This window comes from Desmodus rotundus, chromosome 8, assembly GCF_022682495.2.
Source record: "Desmodus rotundus isolate HL8 chromosome 8, HLdesRot8A.1, whole genome shotgun sequence".
In the NCBI taxonomy this organism is placed as follows: Eukaryota; Metazoa; Chordata; class Mammalia; order Chiroptera; family Phyllostomidae; genus Desmodus; species Desmodus rotundus.
In genome coordinates this window covers 82787740-82812671 of record NC_071394.1, presented here as the reverse complement: position 1 = coordinate 82812671, position 24932 = coordinate 82787740, and the positions used below count along the sequence as shown (strand labels likewise).

Here is a 24932-nt window from a genome sequence, read left to right as displayed (position 1 = left end):
CCCTCCCATCAGCTAATGAAAGAAAGAGGAGTTTCTCTACTTGGACCATGAGGAGATAGGAAAGTCAATATCTAACAATTTCTTCTTACTTTTCTACTGGCTCCCATCAACCCAAGGTAATTTCACACAGATCCTCAGCTCACATATCCAAAGAGAACTCAATGATTATTTCAAAAGCAATGCACTCAGGGGTAGACACCTCCCCATGTGTATGGTGAGCAATTTGATGTGGTTCAAACACCTAGTGTGGATGACACCATTCCTTGCCTGCTCCATATTTATCCCCTCTACTTTGTCAGTCACAGGACCCTGATTTTTAATTTTAGAGTGGCCTAGATAAAAATACTAAGCATCCAGAATTCCTTGCATCTAGGAGTGATCAAAATTCTATTAATTGACCATAAGATCAATGAGGAGTTGCTAGGTAGGGCTTCCAGGAAAGTTTGTTGAAAAGGGAATACTCAGACAACTTAAAGTTTGTTGGTTTTTGCTGTTTGCCCTTACCTCTTCCTTCTGCCTGCAATGGCCAAAGATGGAGTAGTCAGTTCGTGAGCACAAGGACAAAAGTCTCATAGTTACAACCTAGCTGCTCCAACTTTGCATAACTGGACAGAAGGACAGAAGGACCTGGGTTCTGATGGTACTCTGAACATGTTGAAGTACATGGAAAAAATAAACCCCTCTTTGGTCAAGACACCTGTGATGGTTAAATTTATGTGTCAGCTTGGCTTGGCCATAGTACCCGGATATTTGTTCAAATATGTTTGTATGTTGCTGTGAATGTACTGTTTTAGGTGAGATTAAGCTTTGAATCAGTAAACTTTGTTTGAATAAAGCACACTATTCTCCATAATTCAGGTAGACCTCTTTCAATCAGTTGAAGGCCTTAAAAAAAGACCTCCCCTGAAGAAGAGGGAATTCTGCCAGGAGACTCTGTTCAAACTTAAACTGTAATATCAACACTTTCTGGGTCTCTAACCTGCCAGCCTACCCTGCAGATTTTGGACCTGGCAGCCTCCACAATCATATGAGCCAATTCCTTAAAATCAAAATCAATCTCTCTCTCTCTCTCTGTTTATATAGATATGATAAATAGATAGATAGATAGATAGATAGATAGATAGATAGATATAAGATATAGATATATATCTGTCCAGAAAGTGTTCAGCCAAGCAATTTGAAAAAGACATTTATTAAAGAAGATACAAGATATAAGAAACATTGTACATAAGACAATAATGCCTCAGTCCCCTTCAAAGAAGTCACCTTGGGACCTCACACAGTTTTCCCAGCATCCCTTCGACTGTTCAAACCACTCTTGCAAAATCCTTTGTTGGAAACGCCATCAGCTGCCCCATCGTATTTTCCTGAATCTCACTGATGGTCTGAAATCTCTTCCCTTTCAAAGGTGATTTTAGTTTTAGGAAAAGTCAGGAGTCACAGGGTGCCAAATCTGGGCTGTAGGAGGTCTCATTCACCTAGGTGATTTGATGTTTTGCCAAAACACTCTGTACAAGATGTGATGCATGAGTAGGCATATTGTCATGATGAAGTTGCCCATAGGTGTGGCTGTTTTTGTCATATTGCATCTGTCAACTGACAAAGAATATTGAGGTAGTACTCCCTATTAATTGTTTGGCCAGGAGGGGCATACTCATAATGGAAAACACCTTCCCAATAAAAAAACACAGTTATGGTCTTGATATTGCTGAATTTTGCTGTGCCTTCTCTGGGCATGGAGAATTAGGTGACGTCCATTGGAATGACTGGGCCTTCATTTCTGCATCATAGCTGTAGACCCATGATTCATCTCTGGTTATGACCTTCTTGAGGAAATGTGGTTCACTGGTAGCAGTTTGAAAGAAGTCATTAGCAACTGCAGCACAGTGTTCCCTCTGCTCTGGTAGCAGAAGCCACAGAACGAATTTTGCCACAACATATTTTGTGCCAAGATCCTGCATAAAAATCATGAACACAGTAGTTTTTGCAATCCCCAGATCAGCTTCTAGTTTTCGTACTGTCAGTCACTGATCTTTGTTGATTGCAGCCCATACACGTTCAAGGTGTTCCAGGTGTTCAACTTGTTGCAGGCCTTCCAGAACATGGATCACTTTCAACATTCTCCACTGTCTTTGAAGCATTTTTGCCACACTTTCGTTTGCACTGCACTCATTGCATCATCCCCCAAAGCTTTCTGAATCATCCAAATAGTTTCCACAGAGAAATGTTCAAGTTTAACGGGAAATTTAATGCAGATTCATTACTCTACTTGATCAGTCATTTTGAATGTGATGGCCACGCAGTACACATGCTCACTCAACGGCATCTACTGCCACCCTCACTGACTAGTACAGTGAAGTCATCATTGTTCATGCATGTGCCTTCCAGTCCACTCTCCTTGGCTGCAAGGTTACATCAATGTCACACGAAATGTTCTTGTTATATTAACAATGGCTGGAATTTTTCTGAATAGACTTTTATATATATATATAGTGTTAACATATATTTATATTCTACACACATGTATATGTACATATGAATATATATGAGATATATAAATATGAGAACTATCTCCCCTATTGGTCCTGTTTCTCTGCAGAATCCTGACTTACACACTTGTAACTGGATGTCTGTTCACTGCTGCTGACTGCAATCATCTCTGGCGCTTCTGAGATCTACCACTTCATGAGCTGTGTAACTGTACATGCCTTTGTGAGCCTCAGCCTCCAGACCTGTAGCACAGAATGTAAGTGGCACTGACTCTGTCAGTGGGTTGTAAGAGCTGCATGAGACAATATGTGGAAAAGTGCTGAATAAGTTGCATTGCCCAGTGGAAATGTTAGGAAGCATTGTCATGACAGGCTTACTGTGCCAATTCACAACCATAATTCTTCTTCATTCATGGCCGAAAAAATAATAAACCTTTACATCTGATCATTAAAAAGTCATTATATTATATGTCAATTATATCTCAATAAACCTGAAGGGAAGTGAGGAGTCATTATAGACTATGTGGGAGTTCAGAAAAGCACAAGGAAGAAAACAACTGCCCCCCACACCACAGCTGCTGCTATTTACTAATACCTAGCACTTACCTAGTTCTCATTATGTACCAGGCAGTGTGGGAAGAACTTTAATGCATTATCTCTACTTGTGGAGGTTAAGTACTATATTGGTGCCCATTTGTGGATGACAAAACTAAGGATTAGAGTGGGTAAATAGCTTGTCCCAGGACACACAGCTAATAAGTGCAAAACCAGATTCAGCCCCAGGTCTGAATGATGCCAGAGTTCCTGCTCTTAACCATCAAGCCACATGGTAGGTGATGGGCCATGTCTTTAATAACGTATTTGCTACTACAGACTTAGAATGTGACTGGGTAAACTTTAGGCGAGTAAAAATAATAAATGTACTTTGCTCAGCATATAAACAAATCAAAACACAGGGCTGCTTGTTGTCTTGCCAAGTATAGCATTTTAATTTGAAATGAGGGAGAAGACTCTTCCATATTAACCACTCTTGCTAACACTGCCTTTTACTCCAGATAAAGATATCCCTTCTGTCAGGAACCCTGCGGTTTATCTGTAGAAGAATACCATTTCAAACTGCCCATACATCCACAATCTCATTTTATTTTCCTTATAGCCCTCTGAGTCAAGAAGGGCAGGTGTTAACTTCATTTTCCAGGTGAAAGAACTGACCCCTGGAGAGGTTAAGTAAGTCATCCAAGGTCACACAGAAAATTAGTGGTATAAGCAGGACTGGAAAGCCTGTCTGCAAACATCCAGCCCAGTACACTTTCCATTATGCAGTGCTCCCTCCAGCTGTCATTTCCACCATCCTGAAGGGCTAGGAGTTGAAGGGGCATGCTAGCAATCCCTCAGGGTAAAACTGTGCTGCCCAGGTAGGAAAATGCACATGCACACACACACACACACATGCTACTTACACTATAACTGCATGTGATGAAATGGTTTTATAACAGTCCAGTCAAGGATGCAGAAAACTCCCAGACTGCTTTTCAGAAACAGATCCTAGAGGGTCAATTTCATCATGACATAAGATTTTCTTGGTTGTAGATAGGTAGGTGGGCAGGTAAATGGATGGACTGCATTAACAACAGAGCAGTGGACTGCAGGGTAAAAGCTCTTTTAACTTTCATTGCAATAAAGTAGCAACAATGCCGACCTGGACCCCTGAAAGAGGCATGCCCAAGACAGAATATGGAGAAAAGGGTTAACCTTCTGTGGTGTTCTATTTCTAAATTGCAGGCTATTAAACATAGTTCTTTGGGATTAACAAATGAATATTTTTACTCATTCTATATAATATTTGCAAGGGAGTATTGATTAAGAAAAAAATTTATAAATCACAGGTTAAGTTTCTAGTCACACTCTGTCTCTCCTGATACCAAAGAGAATAGAAATGGAGGTAACATACTGCATTATCAACTTAGCTTCAAAGCCAGGATTATCAGACGGGAACACTTGCTTTTTATAAGCTAGGTAAGCAGTCAGAGATTTGCCTCGATGGCCCTGGCCACGGCAAAGCAGAAGATAACTTCTCTTCTCTCAACAAGTTAGATGAATGGACATCAGAAGGCAAAAAGAGGAACTGCAAGATATAAAGCTCAAAAGATTTAAAGACAAAAGACTGGCACTGGGGATGGAAGTTCCCAGGAAACTTAAATAAGAAGGTTTCTAAACATGCTGTCAGAACCAGTGCCAGTGACCTCCCATCAGTGAGGAGCAGCACAGAACCTGCACTGCCCGGAAGGATGTTCCCTTGAAAATCATCAGCAAACCTCAAAGTCTCTTTTTCCTGTTACATTAGCAAAGATAAGTTTGGACACTAGTAGACTGGTCACCTTCTCAAAAAGGAATTTGCCCCAGACTCACAGATGTTCAAAATGTGAACCAAGTTTCCTTTTAAACAAAAATTAATATCAGTGTGTAAAATTGCATCTGAAATGACTTGAAGCCCACCAATTTTGGCTGAGGAGTGAGGATATTAGGAAAAGTTGAGGGAAAAGCCATGGAGGAAAAAAGTGAGTCAAATAGGCTTTCACTAAAAATGGACCCATGTGATTCAGTCATGGTAACATAGAGAAAACTACAATCCAGGATGCAGAAAATTCTTCACCTTTTTACTTTTTAGTTCATCTTGTAACAAAATGTAAAATGAAGAAGTCTATTCTTAATGCATAGAAAACACCATAAAATTATTCTTTTCTCGTTGCTGCCTTTGTCAAAATTCTTTCTGTGATTAGCAGCTGGCTCGTGGCCATTCTCCCTGCTGGCCCTGACCCAAACACGCTAACGCCTATTCTGGGCAACCTCTCCTGCTTGCTCTCTTCATCTCTCAACTCTTTATTATGTAGTTCAACACAGCCTCTCAATTTCTTTAGTTTTTTTTTTTTTTCATTTTCTCTAGTTTTGAGGAGACCTGGGAGTTTGCCCAGGGAGCACAATTTCTTCCTACATAGAAGCTAGGAAAATGGTAAAGATCATTAGCATCCACACATTAATAATTTTATCCTGCAACACTTATAACATTTTGTTCCTTGGAATTCCATTATTTCAGACAAACCCAAACAGCTAGCATTTTAACAGGGAGCCTTTTCAAATGGTAGATAAGGAATTCAAGACCTCAAGAGGTGCAAGTGTTTCAAATGTGACTCCACAGATCATCAAAGATAACAACAGGCACTAGGGTTGAAAAAAGACCTTTGCCTTGCATCATTCTGAGCAAGGCAATAAATGTGTGCCAGGCACTGGGCGGGGCAGTAGGGACACAGAGAAGAAGGGCCCAAAATCCTTGTCCTCGAAGAGGTCACAGCGTTTCTCAATACAGTGTTTCTCAAACTGCATTCCTTAGAACACAAGTGTCCCTTGTGTAATGGGTTCCATGGCCCAAATACTTCAGGAAATGTGGCATACTAAATATCTTTTAGGATATTTTTCATACTCATCCTAATCCTAAATTAAAGAAACTTTGTTTCTTTACTCCATCATTTCCCAAATATAATTTATCACTGACCCATTTGTCTTGCAAAATACAAATCTTGAGATAAGCTTACAAATGTTAAGAGAGATTCTACCCTTAGCTTAAAAAATAGATAAATTAGATTTTTAAGATAAAATAAGGATAATGAAGGCATTTTCATATAAAATATACTGTATTTCAACCAAACAGGTAAGTGAATCTAAATGCTGTCCAAACTGAGTATATTTCTATCTGTTGACTGCAATAACAAAGTGAATAATTAGAAAAATTAATCTAGTGTGGGGTACCTATTTTGCTTGTCTCGGCAGTTGGAGAGGTGTCCAGCTTTTAGGGATAATAGGAAAAATTGCAATAAAATCAAATCCTTGGTATGTATCCACAGGGGTTACAGTCAGGGAAATTTTCTGGCATCCAGAGAGGGGCTGGTGACACATCTTTCATTAGTCAGCTCTACAGCACCATTCTCCACCAGACCCACTCCCCATCAGTCAGCCCCACAGCATGGTTCTCCAGCCAGAATCATTCCCATCAGTCAGCTCCACAGCATGGTTCTCCAGCAAGATGCAGCATCTATGGTTGCTTTCTCATCAGGCCAGTTCTGCAGTATGGTTTTGGACATTCATCCTGGACCCTTAGTCTCAAACCTGCTTCTCTGGGATTCCCAGTGATTTTTTGAGGAGTTTGATATCTTTCAGTAAATTCTTCTTTATAAACTAGCCAGTGTGTATTCTAGTGTTCGCTACTAACACCCCTGACCATATTTCCTGTCTCCCACTCCCAGGATCCAGGCAAATAATTGATGAGCCATTTATAACCTAAGATTTCCCTCTAGGGAAACTCTAATCTGGCAACATTTTCTGTGGAATCGCTACTGCTCTCCTTCACCTCCAAGCTACAAGCAGTCAGAGACTTAACTCCTAGTTCTAGAATCCCACCTGCACTCCTTTTCCAACTCAATCTTCTTTCTTAGCCTAAGGCTGGTCTATTTATTGTATGAAATATGCTTTTCTGTCAGTCAACACGGCAACATCTTTTGCTAAGTCAAAAGCCTATCTCTTCATTTATCTTTCGAGCTGTAAGTAAGTCCCTGGACGCAGCAGTGCTTTGAACCCTGTATTTATCTATCTATCCCATCGTTCAGCAATCATTTTGTCTGCTTTTTTGTTGTTGTTGTTGTTACACTTTGTGGAGCTCTTCCAAAGTGTTAAGAAATCTGTCAGAGTAATTTCAAAACAGTAATAGAGTGAGCGGTCTGTGTGTTAAAGTAGGCAAGGCCGCAAGGAATTGTGCCATTTCCCAGCATGGTGAGTTACTACATAACTCAGGAAATCGTAGGGGCTCTACGGCACTAACACCCGGCCCCAAAGAAGAGGGTCTCAATGCTTCTCAGGCTTTGAGTTTAAGAGCACAAGGTCAAGCCAGGGCACTGAAAAAGGCTGCTTAAAAATTGCTAGAGGAAAACACTTAAATAGACAGTCATTTTATGAAGAAGAAAAGGCACACTTCTTGATGCAGCAATTAAAGATTTAGCTCCAGCATGTGAATTCTCATAGAATTCTACGTAGTCCCTTCTCTATGTCAGAGCAAACTTATTTTCACATCACTGGTGCTTCTCATTTATCTTAATGCCAGGATTTATTTCTTATGCAAAATTGTTCATTTTTACCAGCCTGGAACTTTAAAAAAAAAAAGTCACATTCTCCTCGTCAAGAATTTTCATTAAGCCAAGGTGTCATCAAGCTGAAAATCTGCAGACACAATTTTGGCTTTCTTCCTCCGGAAACTCAAAGGAGCCTAATCCCAGCAACAATAGATTAGCACAGGCACTGCTGACAAATTCTTAACAGTGCTGGGAAGAGAAAAACATACATGGTATTAACAATTTACAGAGATCTCTGAAGTAAGCCAATAAATTTGTCTAGACTGTACCAAGACTATCTATGGCCTAGAAGCTGCATTCTTTTTTTTTTTTTTAAGTCACAATTGAAACTCAGAGTGGCTTTGTCTCCATGATGTGCATACAGGACCTGGGTTAATCATCTGCGACTTGGGAGCAGTGTATCACTGAAATAAAAATTAAACATACAGATGACAGACTATGTGGATTGCCCACATCTCATCTATATTTATTTAGGCACTATAGAATCGAAAGCAAAATGTAAGTAGGAAAAGTCACTAACCAGAACAAAAGTATCAAGTTACCTATGGAGTATAATAAGAAAATAATGAGAATTTCAAGGAAAAAATCAAACTTTAATCAAATATTTCAGGCAAAAAGGTAGGCATTTACGGGTATGATCTGCATAGCAATAGTCAAATCAAAGCAGCATCAAAACAGTCAAAACCCAACCATTAACCCAGGGTCACAACCCAGAGTAGCTGTTTATAACTGCACACACTACTCTCTAGCTCTGGGTCCAATTAAGCCCAAACATCTGCTTATATTTAACCCTCTGATCATATGGGTGTCTAATACCTTTCAATGGAATTTCTTTGGTCGCTAAGGAAACACTCCTTGCTCATTCCATTAGTCTTTATAATCATTGTATTAAATTATTCTCCCTAGTGTTTTCCCCCAGCGACCATTTGTGCGCCATCAAAGCGTGTCTGTTTTCCTTGAATCTCAACTCTTAGATGTCAATTTTTGTCAACCCTTGACAATTTTTCTTTTTTCTCATAAATTAAAATATTGCAGCATTTTGCAAATGACCTGGCTACTACTTTAAGACTTTAGCTGTAACTGGATCTTGCTACCAAGCTCTCTAATTAAGTCACAACATCATTGTTCCTCTAGTTTACAAGATAATCATCTAATTCCCTTTTGTCAAATTATTTGGCCTATGGCCTTATGGTTTATTCACTTGGGAGCTAGATTACAGCTTCCCAGACTAACGCTACAGTGGAATTATTGTGATGTTACAAGTTTCATTAATGTCAAACAATGCCAGCCCAATTTCTGGCTTAACATCTCCTTTCATATGGCTATACCCTCACTTTGACTTTAGTAACCTTCAGTGGTATCTTTATAAGTGTTTCTGAACTCAGTCTTCCTGTTGAATTAAAACATTCCTACTGGAATGTAGCTGCACAATTTTCAATTAGCAATAATCACACCTCGGATAAACCTCATTGGCTATGATACTGCCACTGTGCAAAGCTGTAGCAGCACAATTTTAAGACTAAAATTTTCAGTCTGGGTTTGCAGTTACATATTTAGTAGATGAGCTTAAGGAAGATAGGAAAATGGTTAAATTGTCTTCATGATGACATCATAATTGATAGAACAAAGTACATTTTATAAAACTTTCACATACCTTATTTCATATGATCCTTAAGAGGACTCAGAGAGCTGGGCAGAACAGACATTACTATGTCCATTTTATTGCTCACTGGTTTCCAAACTGTGTCAATGTGTACCAAGCCCATGACATTGTTTAAACCAACATGGCTCCTTTTACATCATTTTTTTAGCAATCTAAATAAGACCATCATTTAAACAAAGGGTACTCTAGCTTTTAAATAAGGGAAGTTTGAAAGCCTCTGGTATAGAGGAAGGAATTAAAGCTCAGCACAGAAGTGAGTTTACCAAAGTCAAACAGTGAACAATTGAAAAAACAATCCAGGTTCCCTCCCTCCAAGGACCAACATTTGTTTTCAATACACTTATATTCCCTGAGAGGAAGAACAACAAAAGAATAGAGAATACATTTGTGAACCTGTTTTCATCAGTTTAATATATCTTTAAATAGTCTTCTCGTTGATTGCCAAGTATTAGTCTCTATCAGGGGCATCCAACATGTGGCCCGTAGGCAGCATGCAGCCCAGGATGGCTATGAGTGCTGCCCCACACAAAATCATGAATTTACTTAGAACCTTGTTTTTGCTTATCAGTTTCCATTAGTGTTTGTGTATTTAATGTGTGCCCAAGACAGCTCTTCTTCTTCCAGCGTGACCCAGAGATGCCAAAAGGTAGGACACCCCTGGGAGTCTAGATAATCCAGCTATCTCTTACTGACTCATAGTAACTGCCTCTTAAGTCATTTCTTAACCAGTAAGCTTACCCTGTGGCAGCCACTGGACTACACCAAGAACCCAAAGGCGCACAGAAGACCTGGAAGACTTTTTCTGTGCCAGGCAAGAAGCACACCAGTTGGACATCCATGAAGGAATTAAAAACCCAGAGAGAAATCATTAAAAATGTAAAACAAATGACAAATATCTATCAAATCCTGAGGAAAGAAAGATTAGTGACAAGGTTAACATGAAAAGAAGAAAAAGAAAACGAGCAAAATGAATCACAGGAAAAAGATCCATCCACTTGCAGTTCTTCAGTGCTTTTCAAATTAAAAAGAGACAAGTTCATTGCCACTTGATCTCTCTAAGGCCCAGTCTCCTCATGTGCAAAATTTATATGATATTCCTAGTTCTCTCTATTTTGCAAAGTCTGTGGGGGAAATGCCGCAAGATAACCTACTCTGATGGTTCTTAGAAAACTGTAAGGTCTTCCACAAATACAGTAACAGGAAAGGTGCTACATCACTGAATGATGAAAGAGGAAGGTACTGAAGGTAGTTAACTACTCGTGTAACTTCGTCCAAAAATTGTTTTATAATATTTTTAAAAATTACAAAAATTGAGAATACTCAAGATAAGCCCAATTTAATTGCAAAAACTAGTCCCAAACCTGAAGAATTCATTCCAAGGAAAACCTTAGTATTCTCTGCAGAGGGGATCCATCACTGGTTCCAGCCCTCAAATCCAGGGAAAGTGGGGTTTAATCACTCAAAATATGTTAAGTGAAAACCTATTGTGTGTCATGTTCTATTCTAAGTTTTAGGGAGCAGTAAGTGAGCAAAAGAAGATCATCGATAAACTCCTTTATATGAGGGGAAGGCAGGAGGTGCTTTTTGTTAAAAAAGCAAGAATCAAGACTGTCACCCATGGGTAACTTATGGAAATAAAAAAAGTTTTTAATTTTATAAGCCCACCTAGTTGGCATCTTAAACTAACATCTTAAAGTTACTAAGTTAGTCATAATGATTTCAGGAAGAAATGTAGTATAATATTCTTAAGAACAGAGATGGCTCAAACTCTAGCCGTGCTACTTACAAATAACTGACCTCGAATAAGTTATTTCATATCCGTGAGCCCCAGTTACTTCATCTGCAAAATGGAGTTAATAACAGAACTCACCTCACTGGGGCATTGTGAGGATAAAGCATGTCAAATGCTATCATGGCATGTGGCACAGAATAAGTTCCAACTGATGCTTATACACAACTACAACTATCATCATAAAAGGCTGGTGTTGTTTCAGACAAATCTGAGAGAAGACAAGCATGAAGAGGTACATGACTTTTTCATCTTGATATTAACAGTGTCTTGCACAGTTCCTCTCACATGGTAGAAATTTGATAAATACTTGTGAATAAAGAATGAATGAGTGAATGAATGGGCTGATTTTCCTGTTCTATCCAGTGCCATGTCGATATATTACTAAACTGGCTTAGACTTAAAAAAAAAAAAAAGATGGATTTTTAAGTGTTTAAATTCAACTCAATGAGTTTAAAAATTAATCCCTTTCAGTGAGTTCTCTGAGTTTATTCATTAAGGGGTGGGAGAAATCAGAGGCACTGCTACAGTTTAACAACACTACCCGGTTATTCAACTTCCAGTGAGGAGTTTACCCCACTGGAAAGAATTAGAGGGTTTCTTTCATCTCTCAGAATCCCAATAATCACCTTTAAAAGAATAGCCAGTTTAAAAAAAACCCAAAACATAGGGAGGAAATGAGGGAGGAGGAAAGGAAATAAGACAAAAAGGAGAAGAAAAAACAGAAGATGTAGAAGAGAATGGTCTCCTCATTTTAGAGATATAATTTCCCCCGCCCCCTCAGGGAGACGCAATATTCTGTATAGCTACAGTTCTCAAGCAAGGGATAAAGGCACTTCCTTCCAGTAATGGTCATGTGGATGAAATCTTGTTGCAGGTGTAAAGGAAAATGCTTTCTTACATTGGAAAATAGATATTTATATAAATGGCACCAACTCTACCTAAAAGAGAAGAGCAAAGTACCAGGAAATGTGAATTGGCATAAAATCTCTACCACAGGTTATTACACGTACTGTTTTCTCTGAACACTGCTCAAATGTTATTTACTCAGAGAAGCTCTCCTTTGCCCCTCAGCCTGGGTGGGATACTGTGTTACATGCTTTAACATCTAGTGGAAGGGTAGCATCTGGTACCCTTCCACTAGAGTGGCTAGCACTGCTGCTGTAATTAGGTAATTATTTCAATAATTACTTGTTTAATGTCTGTCTGCCTGTTTACCCTGAAATCACTCACAATCACTCTCACTCACACTTGCATATTGCCTTGCATGAAATAGATAAGTGAACATATACATGTACAGGTGATCTTAATTATTTGTGGATTCTGTGTTTGTGAATTTACCAACTAATATGAATTGAAGCTTCTTTAACATCTAGGCTCTTTGCAGGCAGCAACTTCTAAGCACCTAATTCTGTATCCTTTGACTAACAGACAATATTTTTTAGCACTGCTTTTAATTAGTTGTGTTTGTTGAAAATAAAAATAGAAGAAAAAAAACTCATCCCAGTAAGTGGTTCTGTGGAAATTCTGATAGTAACTAGAACAATTATACCATCACTAATTCAATGCTGGCTGAAAACTACACAATTTTGAGTGACTTATACAGACCAGAGTTGGCACATAGTGCACCACAGGTAGATACTAGGGCACCAAGAAACCACTCACATTTTTCCACAAGTGTAGAGTCAAAAAGGTCACTTGTGGTAAAAAGATCTTTTGGATTAGTCTTTTAAATCAATGCATGAATTAAAGATAATTTACATATAAATAGGCTAATACTCTGGGTTTGAAATTAAATGAATTTTTAAAAGAATTAAGTAACTGCAGAAAAGGTCAGTGAGGTATTAAGTATACATAAAGTGATTTTTGAACACTACTTGTCTTGTTGGTTTATTAATACTGTGTATTCATTGTCAGCACTGTTCTAAAAATTGCATGCTTAATTAACAATGCACTAAAGTCAAAGGGGGCTCTAAAAGTAAGAAAAACGTATTTTCCAAATCAGTATTTAGAAGGACAGGCCTAGAATTTGGACATGAAAATAGTAAAAATTAACCTTTGCCCACATATTAGATTCAAATACGAGGTCTGTCCAGAAGGTATCCAGCCGTATAATATGAAAAATAAAGACATTTATTGAAGAAGATACAAGAAACAAGAAACATTGTACATAAGACAATGATGCCTCAGTCCCCTTCAAAGTAGGCACCTTGGGACCTCACACAATTTTCCCAGTCACCATCAGCTGCCCTGTCATATTTTTCTGAATCTCATCAGTGGTCTGAAATGTCTTCCCTTTCAAAGATGATTTTAGTTTTAGGAAAAGCCAGAAGTCACAGGGTGCCAAACCTGGGCTATAGGGGAACTGAGTCTCCTGGGTGATTTTTGATGTTTCACCAAAAAACTCTGCACCAGAGTAGATGCAGGAAGGAGGTGTTGTCATGATGGAGCTGCCAATCACCAGTTGCCCATAATTTTCACCTTCTAAATCATCCAAATAGTTTCCGTGGAGGAATGTTCAAGCTTAACACAAAATTTGATGAAAATTTGTTTGTCTACTTGCTTAGTCATTTTGAATGTGACAGCTACACAGTACACATGTTCACTCAACAACCTCTACCGCCCCCACTGACTAGTACAGTGAAGTTGTCATTGTTCAGGCATTTGCATTCCAGTCCACTCTCCTTGGCTGCCAGGTTACATCGACGTCACACAAACTGTTCTCATTATATTAACAATGGTCCCAACATTTTCCAGGCAGAACTCATATATCACAACATATTCTAAATAAGCACGGCATCATTCCAGTGAAATTTACTTTGGTATTTAGCATCACTGATAAATAATAGCTCTTCCCAAAACACAAAAACTGTAGATGGCCTACTGAGTTATCAGAGAGGGATAATGAACATAGTCTGTAATCCCAATTTGCCTCTTTGGAGTATAAACTTGGAATTTTTCCAACTGTGCTGAAGGGATAAACCACCACCCCTCTTATGAGCATAATGGACCTTAAGAAAAGTTGGAGCCAAGTATAAATAGGTGGAGCAGAGGGCATTTTCAGGACAGTGAAACTATTCTGTGTGATACTATAATGGTAGATACACATCATTATGCATTTGTCAAAACATCTGCTATTGTGCAACACAGATCAATCCTAATATAAAATAAGGACTTCGGTTAGCAATGTTAACTAAAGTAACAAGTGGTTCATCAACTATAATAAATGTACCAATATCAGATGTTAATAAAAGGGAAATTGTGGGCAGAGGGTGAGGGAGTATATGGAAACTGTACTTTCAGCTCAGTTTTTCTGTAAACCTAAAGGTACTCCAGAAAATAAAAACTATTTTTTAAGTTGGTGAACCAAATGTAATAATACAGTCAAAGACACTTTCTTTAGATAAGTGGTTTAAAAACTATATGCAGAAGAGCCCTAAGAACCTTAGGAAATGATTCAATTACCATTTGTTTGGGGACATTTGGGGAAAGGAAGCAGGAGAGAAGAGGACACAATGAACAGCAGGGTGTTCAAGCTCTGTCTCCAACTTCTACCCCTGTTTCAAGCAGGGAAACACCCCTTTCATCTGTTATACATACTGTTTTTCCACATTGGAGTCCATTAAAGAAAGGGTTCCTCAGATAAAGAAAAAAAAAAGTATCAAAAAGACACCAGCCCAACACAATACCTAGCAAATAATTCCATACATTAATACTTAGAGCTACTGAATTAATAAACATTTAACTCAAATTTCACACTGACCGTTTCTACAACTTGTGACTGAGCTAAGCAGAAGTTGAGTGAATATCTTAGAAGTAGTCTAAGTGATGATTACTTACATCACACAGGCACCCAACACTTTACTAGTATATGCAACAAATTTTGGAGGGCACAAGGGAGATACAAAGCAGAGCCCCAGCCCACAGGAAGTTTATAATCTTACAGGACAGATAGAACTAATACTTATGGCAAAATATGAATAAAATAGAAAATGTCTGAGGCACACAGTGCCCAACTTAAGGAGCTAAAACAGACTTCAGGTCTTCTGTTGAACATCAACAGATCGCCAACCATGAATGAGGTGAGGGCAAGTACAAGGGAGAACACTCCAGTGCTCAATTAGGTCTCACTTTCCTAAATCTTTGTCTCCCTCTAAAAGTGCAAAGTGATTGCAAACAGTCAGACAATCAGCAATAAATAGTGTCCATTGAAAGACATGAATAAAAAAGGACAGAAGCAGAATGTAAGCAATGCTTCACTGTTTTACCTTCAAGTGCATACACGCCTCTTCTCAAGATTGATGCCTCTTCCTCAGTACTCACTAATGAGTCAAGTCCCAGGATCTTGTGGATGGTAGGCTGGTTCCAAACAAAGGCACAGAAGATTGAATGACCTCTCTTAGGGGTTACTAGGAGATGTCCTAACAGCAGAAGTAGCAGCTTCTGATCAGGGTGGCTTCCTGCCCAAGACCTCCTCAGCCTACTTCAAAAATAAACACCTTATGTGTGGTTTTCCCTGAACACCCAGCACTACACTGAAGAGAAAACACTCAGCTATTTATGACAGGTGCAGGAATTTTTTCAAGTCTATATGTGTGTTATGCTATAAATTACCCTGTTTGTGGGTGTGTGACTAAATATCCATGTAGATAGATGTGTACACACACACACACACACATACAGTATGTTACAATTAAAACCAGGTTGTTGACAGCCAGTCAAATCCAGGGAAATTTATGGTTCTAAATGCAGGCACACATTCAGGATAAACTCAGGAGGATTATAAATGCTTCAACAATTACCAGAATAAATAAAGAGACTAAGGAGCATATACATTTGCAACACAGCCTTGCTGGTTCACACTGATGACCAGAAGACCTGTTGCAAATGAGAGCCTGGGAGATCAAACATGATTAAAAATGCAAAGATGCTGTACCCAGGTGACATGTTTTATTTGACAATAAAATCTGGACTCAAAGGCACCAATGCAATCTATGATCAAAGTGCTTTTTGGTAATTTGCTTGCCCACAGAGACCCACTACAAAGGAATCATATAGTACAGAACCCTCTTAAAGTTGGCTGAGTTCTTCACAGCCATTATCAATTCCATTTTGAGGCTATCCTTCAATAACACAATTATATTTTCACTGAGAATTGACAGTTTGTGTATTACCAAGATGAGCCCCAGAAGTTGTCAGGAATGAGTGTGCATAATACATTACCATGAGCATCTGAATTGTGGACTTAAGCAGATACAGGAAAATGAATGGCTGTGCTGAAGCTGACGAGCAGGTGTTCTTTTACTAAAACTAGAATAGCTGAGACTATAGTCAGGTTTCAAAAAATTAAGAAGTCTAGTGTCCATAAGACACAAGAAGCCCCAAAGGAAGGAAGCCAGTCCTCATTTCCTTGCTGTCTCAATATAATTTTATTCTAGTTATTCTACTATGTATTATTTATTTTATATACCTATGTACACATACATACATAGGATATTTATAAATTTCTTTTAAAAACCCATAAATTCAAAGTAGAGTACAAATGTCTTAGGTCTCAGCTGACGTGAAAAAGAGGATTCATAATTTATTGAGTTAGTAAGGAAGGGCTCCCAAGAGAAACTGCTGAAAGATTGCCAAGAAGCAGGACCAGAGAAGGCAGGAAGCCATGCAAGGGTAGGATTTGGGGTGCAGTCCTCTGGAGGGAGTGTTCCCCCATGGACAAAGGTCCTGGACTTTCACACTGGTTCATCAATCAATGTTGGCTAAAGGCTGCACTCCCCACTTGCAACAGGCATAGTGAGATCAGTAACTCCAGGTGGTCCTGCAGAGATGGCTGCAGGTGCAACCACTGGAAGGAAAGCAGGGGGTGGGCGGCAGGCTCACAAACCTGGTGAATGTTGCCTGAGGGGATCTGGGTGGTTCTCTGGAACCTGCCACTACAACAAAGCAACAAATGGCCCATGTCTCCCTGCCATGGAATCACCTATTGATTTTTAAAAATAAAGGTGAGGGTAGAAGCTAATATTCCTTTAATCATATCATGAATTATATTTGCTAATTTTTTAAGATTTCAAATAATATAGTTTTGGCCTGTGGCAATGCAAAGGCTCTTACCCATTATTTTGAGAAGCTAAATCTTTAGGATACTGTAACTCTAACTGTAGAGTCTGTTTGATCTACCTGGAAGAACTAAAAATGTTAGTATTTTTCAAAGCAATGGAAGTTTTATTATAAAAAGTCTTACTAGAAAGTTATCTGTCCCTAAAACATATAGGCTATCAGGAGGTCAGGTGCAAAAAAATCAACTTTTCATACTTTTCTTCCACCTTTCGACTTCTACCACAGGTTGAGGTCATTAAAAAGGGAAACAAAGTCTGCAGTTTTCCATCACACGTCCCAGTTCTGAGGTGAGCGGAGACATACACTCTTTGCTGTTTTGATGGGCTTTGCTGACTTAACTGCTGTTCCCAAAGCTATAAATTATCATCAGATCATGAATGTCCTGTGTCCCCAGTCATAAGAGAAGACTACCCCCATTTTAATACCACCTTGCCAAATCTTCCAGTCCATGGGTTTTAAATCTCTGTAATGTTATGGGAGATCCTTGGCAGCTGGGGAAGTTACTGGGTCTGGAGAAGATGAGGGGTAGGGTGGCACTAAGACCCTTTCAGGATGAGTTCAGGGAATCAGCAGGGAAACACCACGTTGCTGCAGCTCTTCGCAAAAGGATGCTTGATGGCACGAAAGGGCCTGAGTCACAGACAGTCTCTTGGTTTGGTGAAGACAGAATAAAAACTAAAATGGTTGGGAAAAAATGGCCAAGAAACAGTGCTGATCGATGACTTAACACAGGGTTTAAATTTTTTCTTTTTTATGTTTGTAGTGCAGAAAATTGAGCAGGACACAGGTAACTTCTCAATCTTTTCAGGAGGTCAGTGAGAAGTCATGCCTGGTGTTATGGGATGGAGTGTGTCGTCCCCTGATCTTTGCATAGAATTCTTAGATTGAAGTCCTAGCCCCCAGTACCTCAGAGTAAGGCTGTCCTTGGAGACTGGAGATCAGGGCTTTAAAGAGGTGATTCAGTTAACATGAGGTCATCTGACTGGGCCCTAGTGCAATGACTTGTATCCTTACCAGGAGAGAAGACCAGGACACAGTCCTGTACAGAGGGAAGACCGCGTGAGGGCAGGAGGGAAGACAGCCATCTACAAGCCTAAGAGAGAGGCCTCAGAGGAAACCTGAGCACCTTGATCTTGGATGTCTAGCCTCCAGAATTGTGAGATAACAAATTTTGTTGTTTGAGCCACCCCATCTGTGGCTTACTAACTTTTAATGTGTTTTCATAATGAGTCTATAGATGAAATTGATTTACAGTTTTCTATTTGGTGGTATCGTTGTCAGACCTTGATATCTGTGGGATGTTTGCTTCATAAAAACACATCAGCAGGTTTCCTTCTTTGTCTGTGCTATGGAATATTTCATTATTTTTATAATTCTCTGACAATGTAGTATGTGCACACATTATCAAACTTAAAAAGTACAAAAAGGCATACATTTAAAAGAACCCACCCCTACCTGTCTTCCAGCTACCTAGTTTCTTCCCCAGAGGCAGTTATTGTTTCTGTTGCTTTTATATTCCTTCATAGATATTGTACACGTGCAGACACAAATATGTGCGCACACACACTGACTCACATGGTGGCATAACAAACACAGTGCTCTGCACCTTGCCTCCCCACCAACACATTCTGGAGATGGTTCCACAGCCATGTACAGAACCTCAGCATCCTATCTAGTAACCACACAGGATCCCATTTTGCAGATATAAAATTAATCTTACTAGTTCTTATTTTAAATAGTATTATCACTTCCTGTTCCTTTAACGTTCAAAATACATTTGTCTGAAAGCATAAAGACCTGGGGCTTTTTCAGATCTTTGAAGATTTCCTCAGATTTTTTCAATATCACTGTAAAGTTTTTCTCATTCCTCTTGGGTAAGTTTGGGTAACTTATTTACCTATGAAAAAAAGTCATTCCATCAAGATTTTTTTGAAGATATATGCCAAACATTTTGCAAAGATTCACCTTTGATTCTTTTAATTTCTTCCTTGGCCAAGGTTCCTTTCTCCCTTTTCAATTTTGTGTTTTTGTGCTCCCTATCTTTCTTTGATTAGGCTAGTGAATGGATTATTTCGGTCTAGCCCTGTTTTCAAGGAAATAGCACTTGGGTTTATTCATGATACTTACTGGATTTGTTTTTAAATAAGAAAGCTTATTAGTTCATTTTTTTATTAGATTCTATATATGAGTGAAAACATGTGGTTACTTGTCTTTCTCTGGCTGGCTTATTTCACATTGCAAAATGGTCTACAAACAAAATAAACACAGACTCATCAATAGAGAGCAGGCTGACAGCTGTCAGGAGGAGTGGGTTGGGGGACAAGGTTGGGGGAAAGGGTTAGGGGGTGGAGAAATTGAGAAAAAAAGAAAGAAGAAACTCATGGACGCAGACAATAGTGTGGTGGTTTGGGTAGGGGGAGGTAGAAGAGGGTATAGGGAGGGAAAGTGGGGATGGACAGAGACTTGACTTGGGGTGGTGAACACACACTACAGTGTACAGATGATGTGTTGTGAAATTGTGCACCTGAAACCTGTATAATTTTGTTAACCAGGGTCACCCCCCCAAAAAATCAATTAAAAGTAAAAAACTAAGAAAACTTAATTTTGACTTTGTCTTTATCATTTGGTTCTTTCTGCAAATCTTCCACTTATTTTGTTGTTCTTTTAAGTCAGATGTTAAATTCTCTTATGTCATGTACTGAATGTGTCCCTCCATATTGATATGTTGAAACCTAATCCTCAACGTGACGGTGTTTAGAGGTGGGAACTTTGAGAGGTGATAACTTCATGACTGTGGGAGCCTCCTGAGTAGGATTAGTATCCTTATACTATCAACTCTATGAATCAGAAAGCAAGCCCTCACCAGATGCTGAATCCACTGGCACTTTGATCTTGAACTTCCCAGCGTCCAGAACTGTGAAAAATAAATATCTGTAGTTTATGCCACCCAAACTATGGTATTTTTTTACAGCAGCACTTAGTCCTGCTAATAAGTGTCTTAGCAGGACTAAGACAACTTATTTTTATTCTTGTTGTTTGGGTGTTTAAGGCCATACGTTTTCTTCTAAGCACAGTTTTAGCTGTAGCCCATTAGTTTACACATTATATTTTCATTATCAGTGCCATCTAGATTTTTTCAAGTTGGGTTTTGAATGTTTCTTTAAATTCAGAGCTACTTAGCAAAGCACTTTAAAATGTCCAGATTGTAAGATTTGATAATGAATATCTAATTTATTGCATAGTAATCAGATGATGAAGACTTTACTATTTCACACTTCTTGAAATTTCCCGCAATTTCTTTGTAACTTGTTAAGAACATGTACTACAAATTTTCCAAAGACCCATAAAAAGAAGATATATTCTCTATCATTAGGGTCTAAATTTAGATAGTATTATCTAGTTCATCTTCATCATTTATTTTGTTTAGATTATTTTTATATACTTGATTTTCCATAGATTCAGAAGTTGAAATCTATTATCATGTTTCTGTTTATTTCTCCTTGCATTTCTATAGTTTTCACATAATGTATTGCATTACTCTATCATCGTATACATCCTGACCCCCATACTTTAGAGGGTCTCCATATCTCAAATATATCCCCACCAAAAATCATCAGAAAACATATCCAAGCTTGTTACTCAGGATTTGGTGTGTGGCTTCTGTACAACACCGCCAGTAACTGCCATTCTTGTGGCTAATGTTGTCCATGCCCTGAGAAAATGTTTCTCTACCTTTCTTGTTGATTGTCACTGAAGAAAAGATGGCCAAGTCTGAACGTCAGGAAGGGTTGTGGGTTGTGGGTCATGCAACTACAAAACTGTAGACAACAGAGATGCACACTGCTCTGAGGTATGGGCAATGCAAGGGCTTAAGTGAGAGATGGACAAATTAATATCACATCCTCCTTCTCAAACAGCATGAGTACAACAGATTCTTGCATTAAAAAAAATCTCAGCTCCCAGTATGCTGCACATCTATTTCCTTTCATCAGAATCTTCTGGTGCCATTTCATAGTTTCAGAGGGCTCACAAAGCCCAGCAGCATTCATAACTGTTGCACATAATGGTTAGGCACACTTTGCAATATCAAATAATGCACACTTGCCTAAAATCTGGACACAAGTAGGTCACAACATAACACAAGTTATATAAAAGCAGATATCAATTCTTTACATTGGTAAATACACATTGAACACAAAACTGGAAATCGTTTTATCTTCATAATAATATTTAATAAGATTTAATTAAAATGTCAAAAAAATTAAAAAATTAAATCCAGCATTTTAATTGACTTAAAAATTTTATACTGGTTAATATATTCTGAATTTTGCCTTTTAATTCTAATAAATAATTTTGAATTTTTATAAAAATTTAACCTTTTTGAAACATTCAAAATTTAATCTTAATTTGATTTTTGTAATTAATTTAAATGCCTAATGAAAATATATTCAAATTTTATACACTGTGAATACAAAAATGCAGTTTAATTTTTAATTCTTTACATCAGGAATCAGCAAACTTTTACTGTAAAGGACCAGAGAGTGAACTGGTCCTTTAAGCTGTTGTAACTGCTTACCTCTGTCCTGTAGGACAAAAGGAACTACACATAATGTGTGAAGAAACGTTTGACTAGGTTTGACCCCAAAGCTTTAGATTATTACTGTCTATAGAAACAAATCAGGTTTATAAAAAGTTGATTATCATACTAATTATTTTACTAAAGTTAAGATTAACAAAATAACTAATTTGGAATAAATATGTAATAATTTGTGAATTATTTCTGTCTTTTAAAAAATCCATCCAAATATCGTAAGCCTAATAATAGAACATGTGCAACAATAATCAAATTTGGTTGTGTTTGATATTTTGCCAATTTTCAGGCATTTAAAAATCATAGCTCTACCTACACTTTAAAATTTTGTTCTTAAAAAGTTATATTGTCATGTAGAAGGATAAAAAACATTTTGATGGCTGGATTTATAACTTTTAAAATATTTAGACAGATGGTACATGGCCTCCATTTGTACCCCTGCCCTGGGCTCCAAAAGCCTCAGGTGTAGGCATGCGTACAACAGTAATCAAGAGATTATGTGTCTACTGTCTTGAATTACATTCTATTAAATTCTACTTCACATCCATAGGCTCTATTCTAGACTAGTGATCACCATTTTTCATATGGACTATTGCAATAGCTTTTTTATTGCCCTGCCCTCAGCTATTCTTGTCTCTCTACCCCCAACCTATTTTCCACAGAACAGAGTAATATTTTAAATATATAAATTGGAAACTATGACTTCTGCCCTTAAAGCTTTTTAATTGCTTTCCATTACATTCCATTTCATTTCCATTTATCACATTCAGGATAAAATAGCATTTGATGCCCTCTAAAATCCTGCTCATTCCTACCTGTCTTGTGCACTCCCTTCTTTTCCAGTACTATATAGGCACACTGGGTATTTTTTGTACCTCTGACACATTCAGGTATTTCTTGCCTCAGGACCTTTGCATCACTCTGGCTGACTTGTTCCTCCTTGAACCACCCTTCTTTGCAAGGCTGACATCTTTCTATTCTTTAGAGCTCTGATTCAACATCAGCGTCTCAGAGAAGACTTTCTGGTCTGCCTGATCTAACATACATGGGTGGGCAAAAGTAGGTTGACAGTCATAATACAAATAAATAATAAAATAATTAATAATGCAAGAATAAACTCTGTGTTTTGCATACTCACAACTGTAAACCTACTTTTGCCCCACCCTGTATGTGACCCTTGCTCTTTTCTGTCGTTGCACCCTCTTCGTTTTCCTTCAGACCTTTAGGGAAAAAAAACTTGTAATTAAATGTGTTTTCTTGTTTATTTATGTATTTACTATCCTGAAAGTTCTTTCAGAACAGGGACAACTTCTATTTTGTTTGTACTTCCAGTGTCTACCATAATGCCTGGAAGTGGTAGTTATTGAGAAGATATTTGTAGAACAAGTGAATGAAAGCACATTCTGGTCATGTCCAACCCCTTCAGCACAGAGCCTCTATTCCCCCAGGCATGGTAATGTCAGGGTCCCTTGAACTAATGATTGTCAAGAGCACTCAAAACCTTTATTCCTGCTGTCTCTCCAAGTTAAATTTCCTTCCACCCTCTCTCTGCCTTCCAAACGTTCCTCTCAGGAATAAATACACTTGTTCTACCAAGTCTTTGATATCTTCTTTAGCCCCACATAATGGGTTTCTCAACTTCTACATTTATTGTCCGAATCACTCACTTCTGTATAATCTTGGTGCTTAATTCCCAGTGTCCTTAATAGGGCACTTATCAGGAACCATGTGCACGTAATCCAGCAGGTAGCATAGAGTGAAGCCTTAAAACATGGATATCGTTCATTGCAGCAGATGGGGTTCCCCACCCTGCTCCAACACCTCACTCCAGAAAGTAGAGCCTAAGATAAGGCTTAAAAGTGTATATTTTATTTTAGGAAAGGACACTAGACAACAGGTTTAGGGGACTAGAGAGAGCATCAGGGAAGAAGTGTGTCTTAAATTAGGCTTCCCAGAAGTAAAGACTGAGATGGGCATTCTTATGCAAGTAATTGATTGAAGGTGTGCTCTCAAGAGAAAGCTGTGAAGAAATGAGGGAGCAGGGTGGACCAGAGAAGAAATCAAGAAAATCTGTGGCTTCACCTGAAGTCTAGCCTCAATCCAATCCCACAAGGATCTCTGGAATATAAATGGCACCATGGAGTCATCCCACATTGACAGTTTCAGTTAGTCATTGGCTATGGATGTCCTTGGTCAAGAGTAACTTATTTCTAGAGAAAGTGGCTCCCCTCACTGGAGGTTAATTCTCCTGAGAAGTATTCATCTTTGAGACCCTAGCATCCAACACTTGAAGCAGCTGGGGCATGGGTATGCTAACCTAATAAAGTTGACCTTGGTGGGGCACCAACAGCATCCCCTATGGCAAAAAAATCCAATTTATGGATGTATTCTCAAGCTGATCACCACTATGGGCAACTGGGGCTCAATCTTCCTGGAACTCTCTGAGAAACCTTATATGCTTCGGATATAAATGCAGAATGTGCTTCCGAATTGTTTGAACAAGATATGGAGGGGGAGAGCATTGATTCACCAGTTCCCATCCCCACTAGGCAGTGGTTATGCCATGGTTTGTGACTTTCTTGCGCTTCCAGGCTGCCAATCCCCTACCCAAGTGTCAGAGAAGCTCTGGAGCTGAAAATGGGGATACCCAGTGCAGCTTAGCAAGTGGCTTCAAATCACACCTGCCCTAGGCTGGCTCCACAGCAATGACCCAAGTAAAAAAGTGAGACAAGAGGATATGAAGTGGGTCACAGGAAGTATCCAATATATTAATTAGTTTCCCTAGATCTTTGGAGAATGTGGCTAATCTGTCTGACTCTTGAGAATTTTCAGGGAGCTATAGCTGTCCTTTCCACTGCTCCTCTTACGTGTTTTGGACTATCTGCCTGATATGCATGTTCAGTTATGCAGGACATGTAGCCTTACAGATCAATATTGGGTAAAAGAAAAATGATAATTTTCAACCTAGCAGTATCTGGTTCTCTGTATTTTTCTTAGGGTCACTGGCATTGGTGGCATTATTTCATTCTTTGGAGATAATTATATATGGAATGTTTCATTAAAAAGCTCAGATATTGTCTATAATGAGAACAAAGATGAACCC

At 38.6% G+C, this 24932-nt stretch overlaps 1 protein-coding gene and 1 non-coding gene across 6 annotated transcripts in view; both read right to left on the bottom strand.

The window, feature by feature from the left end:
- FHIT (fragile histidine triad diadenosine triphosphatase) overlaps positions 1–24932 on the bottom strand; it is a 1459166-nt gene that overhangs the window by 998057 nt on the left and 436177 nt on the right. The window lies entirely within an intron of this gene.
- Positions 9027–9165, bottom strand: LOC112301325 (U4 spliceosomal RNA). Its single transcript, XR_002974469.2, has one exon. It is a non-coding gene; the product is annotated as a U4 spliceosomal RNA (small nuclear RNA).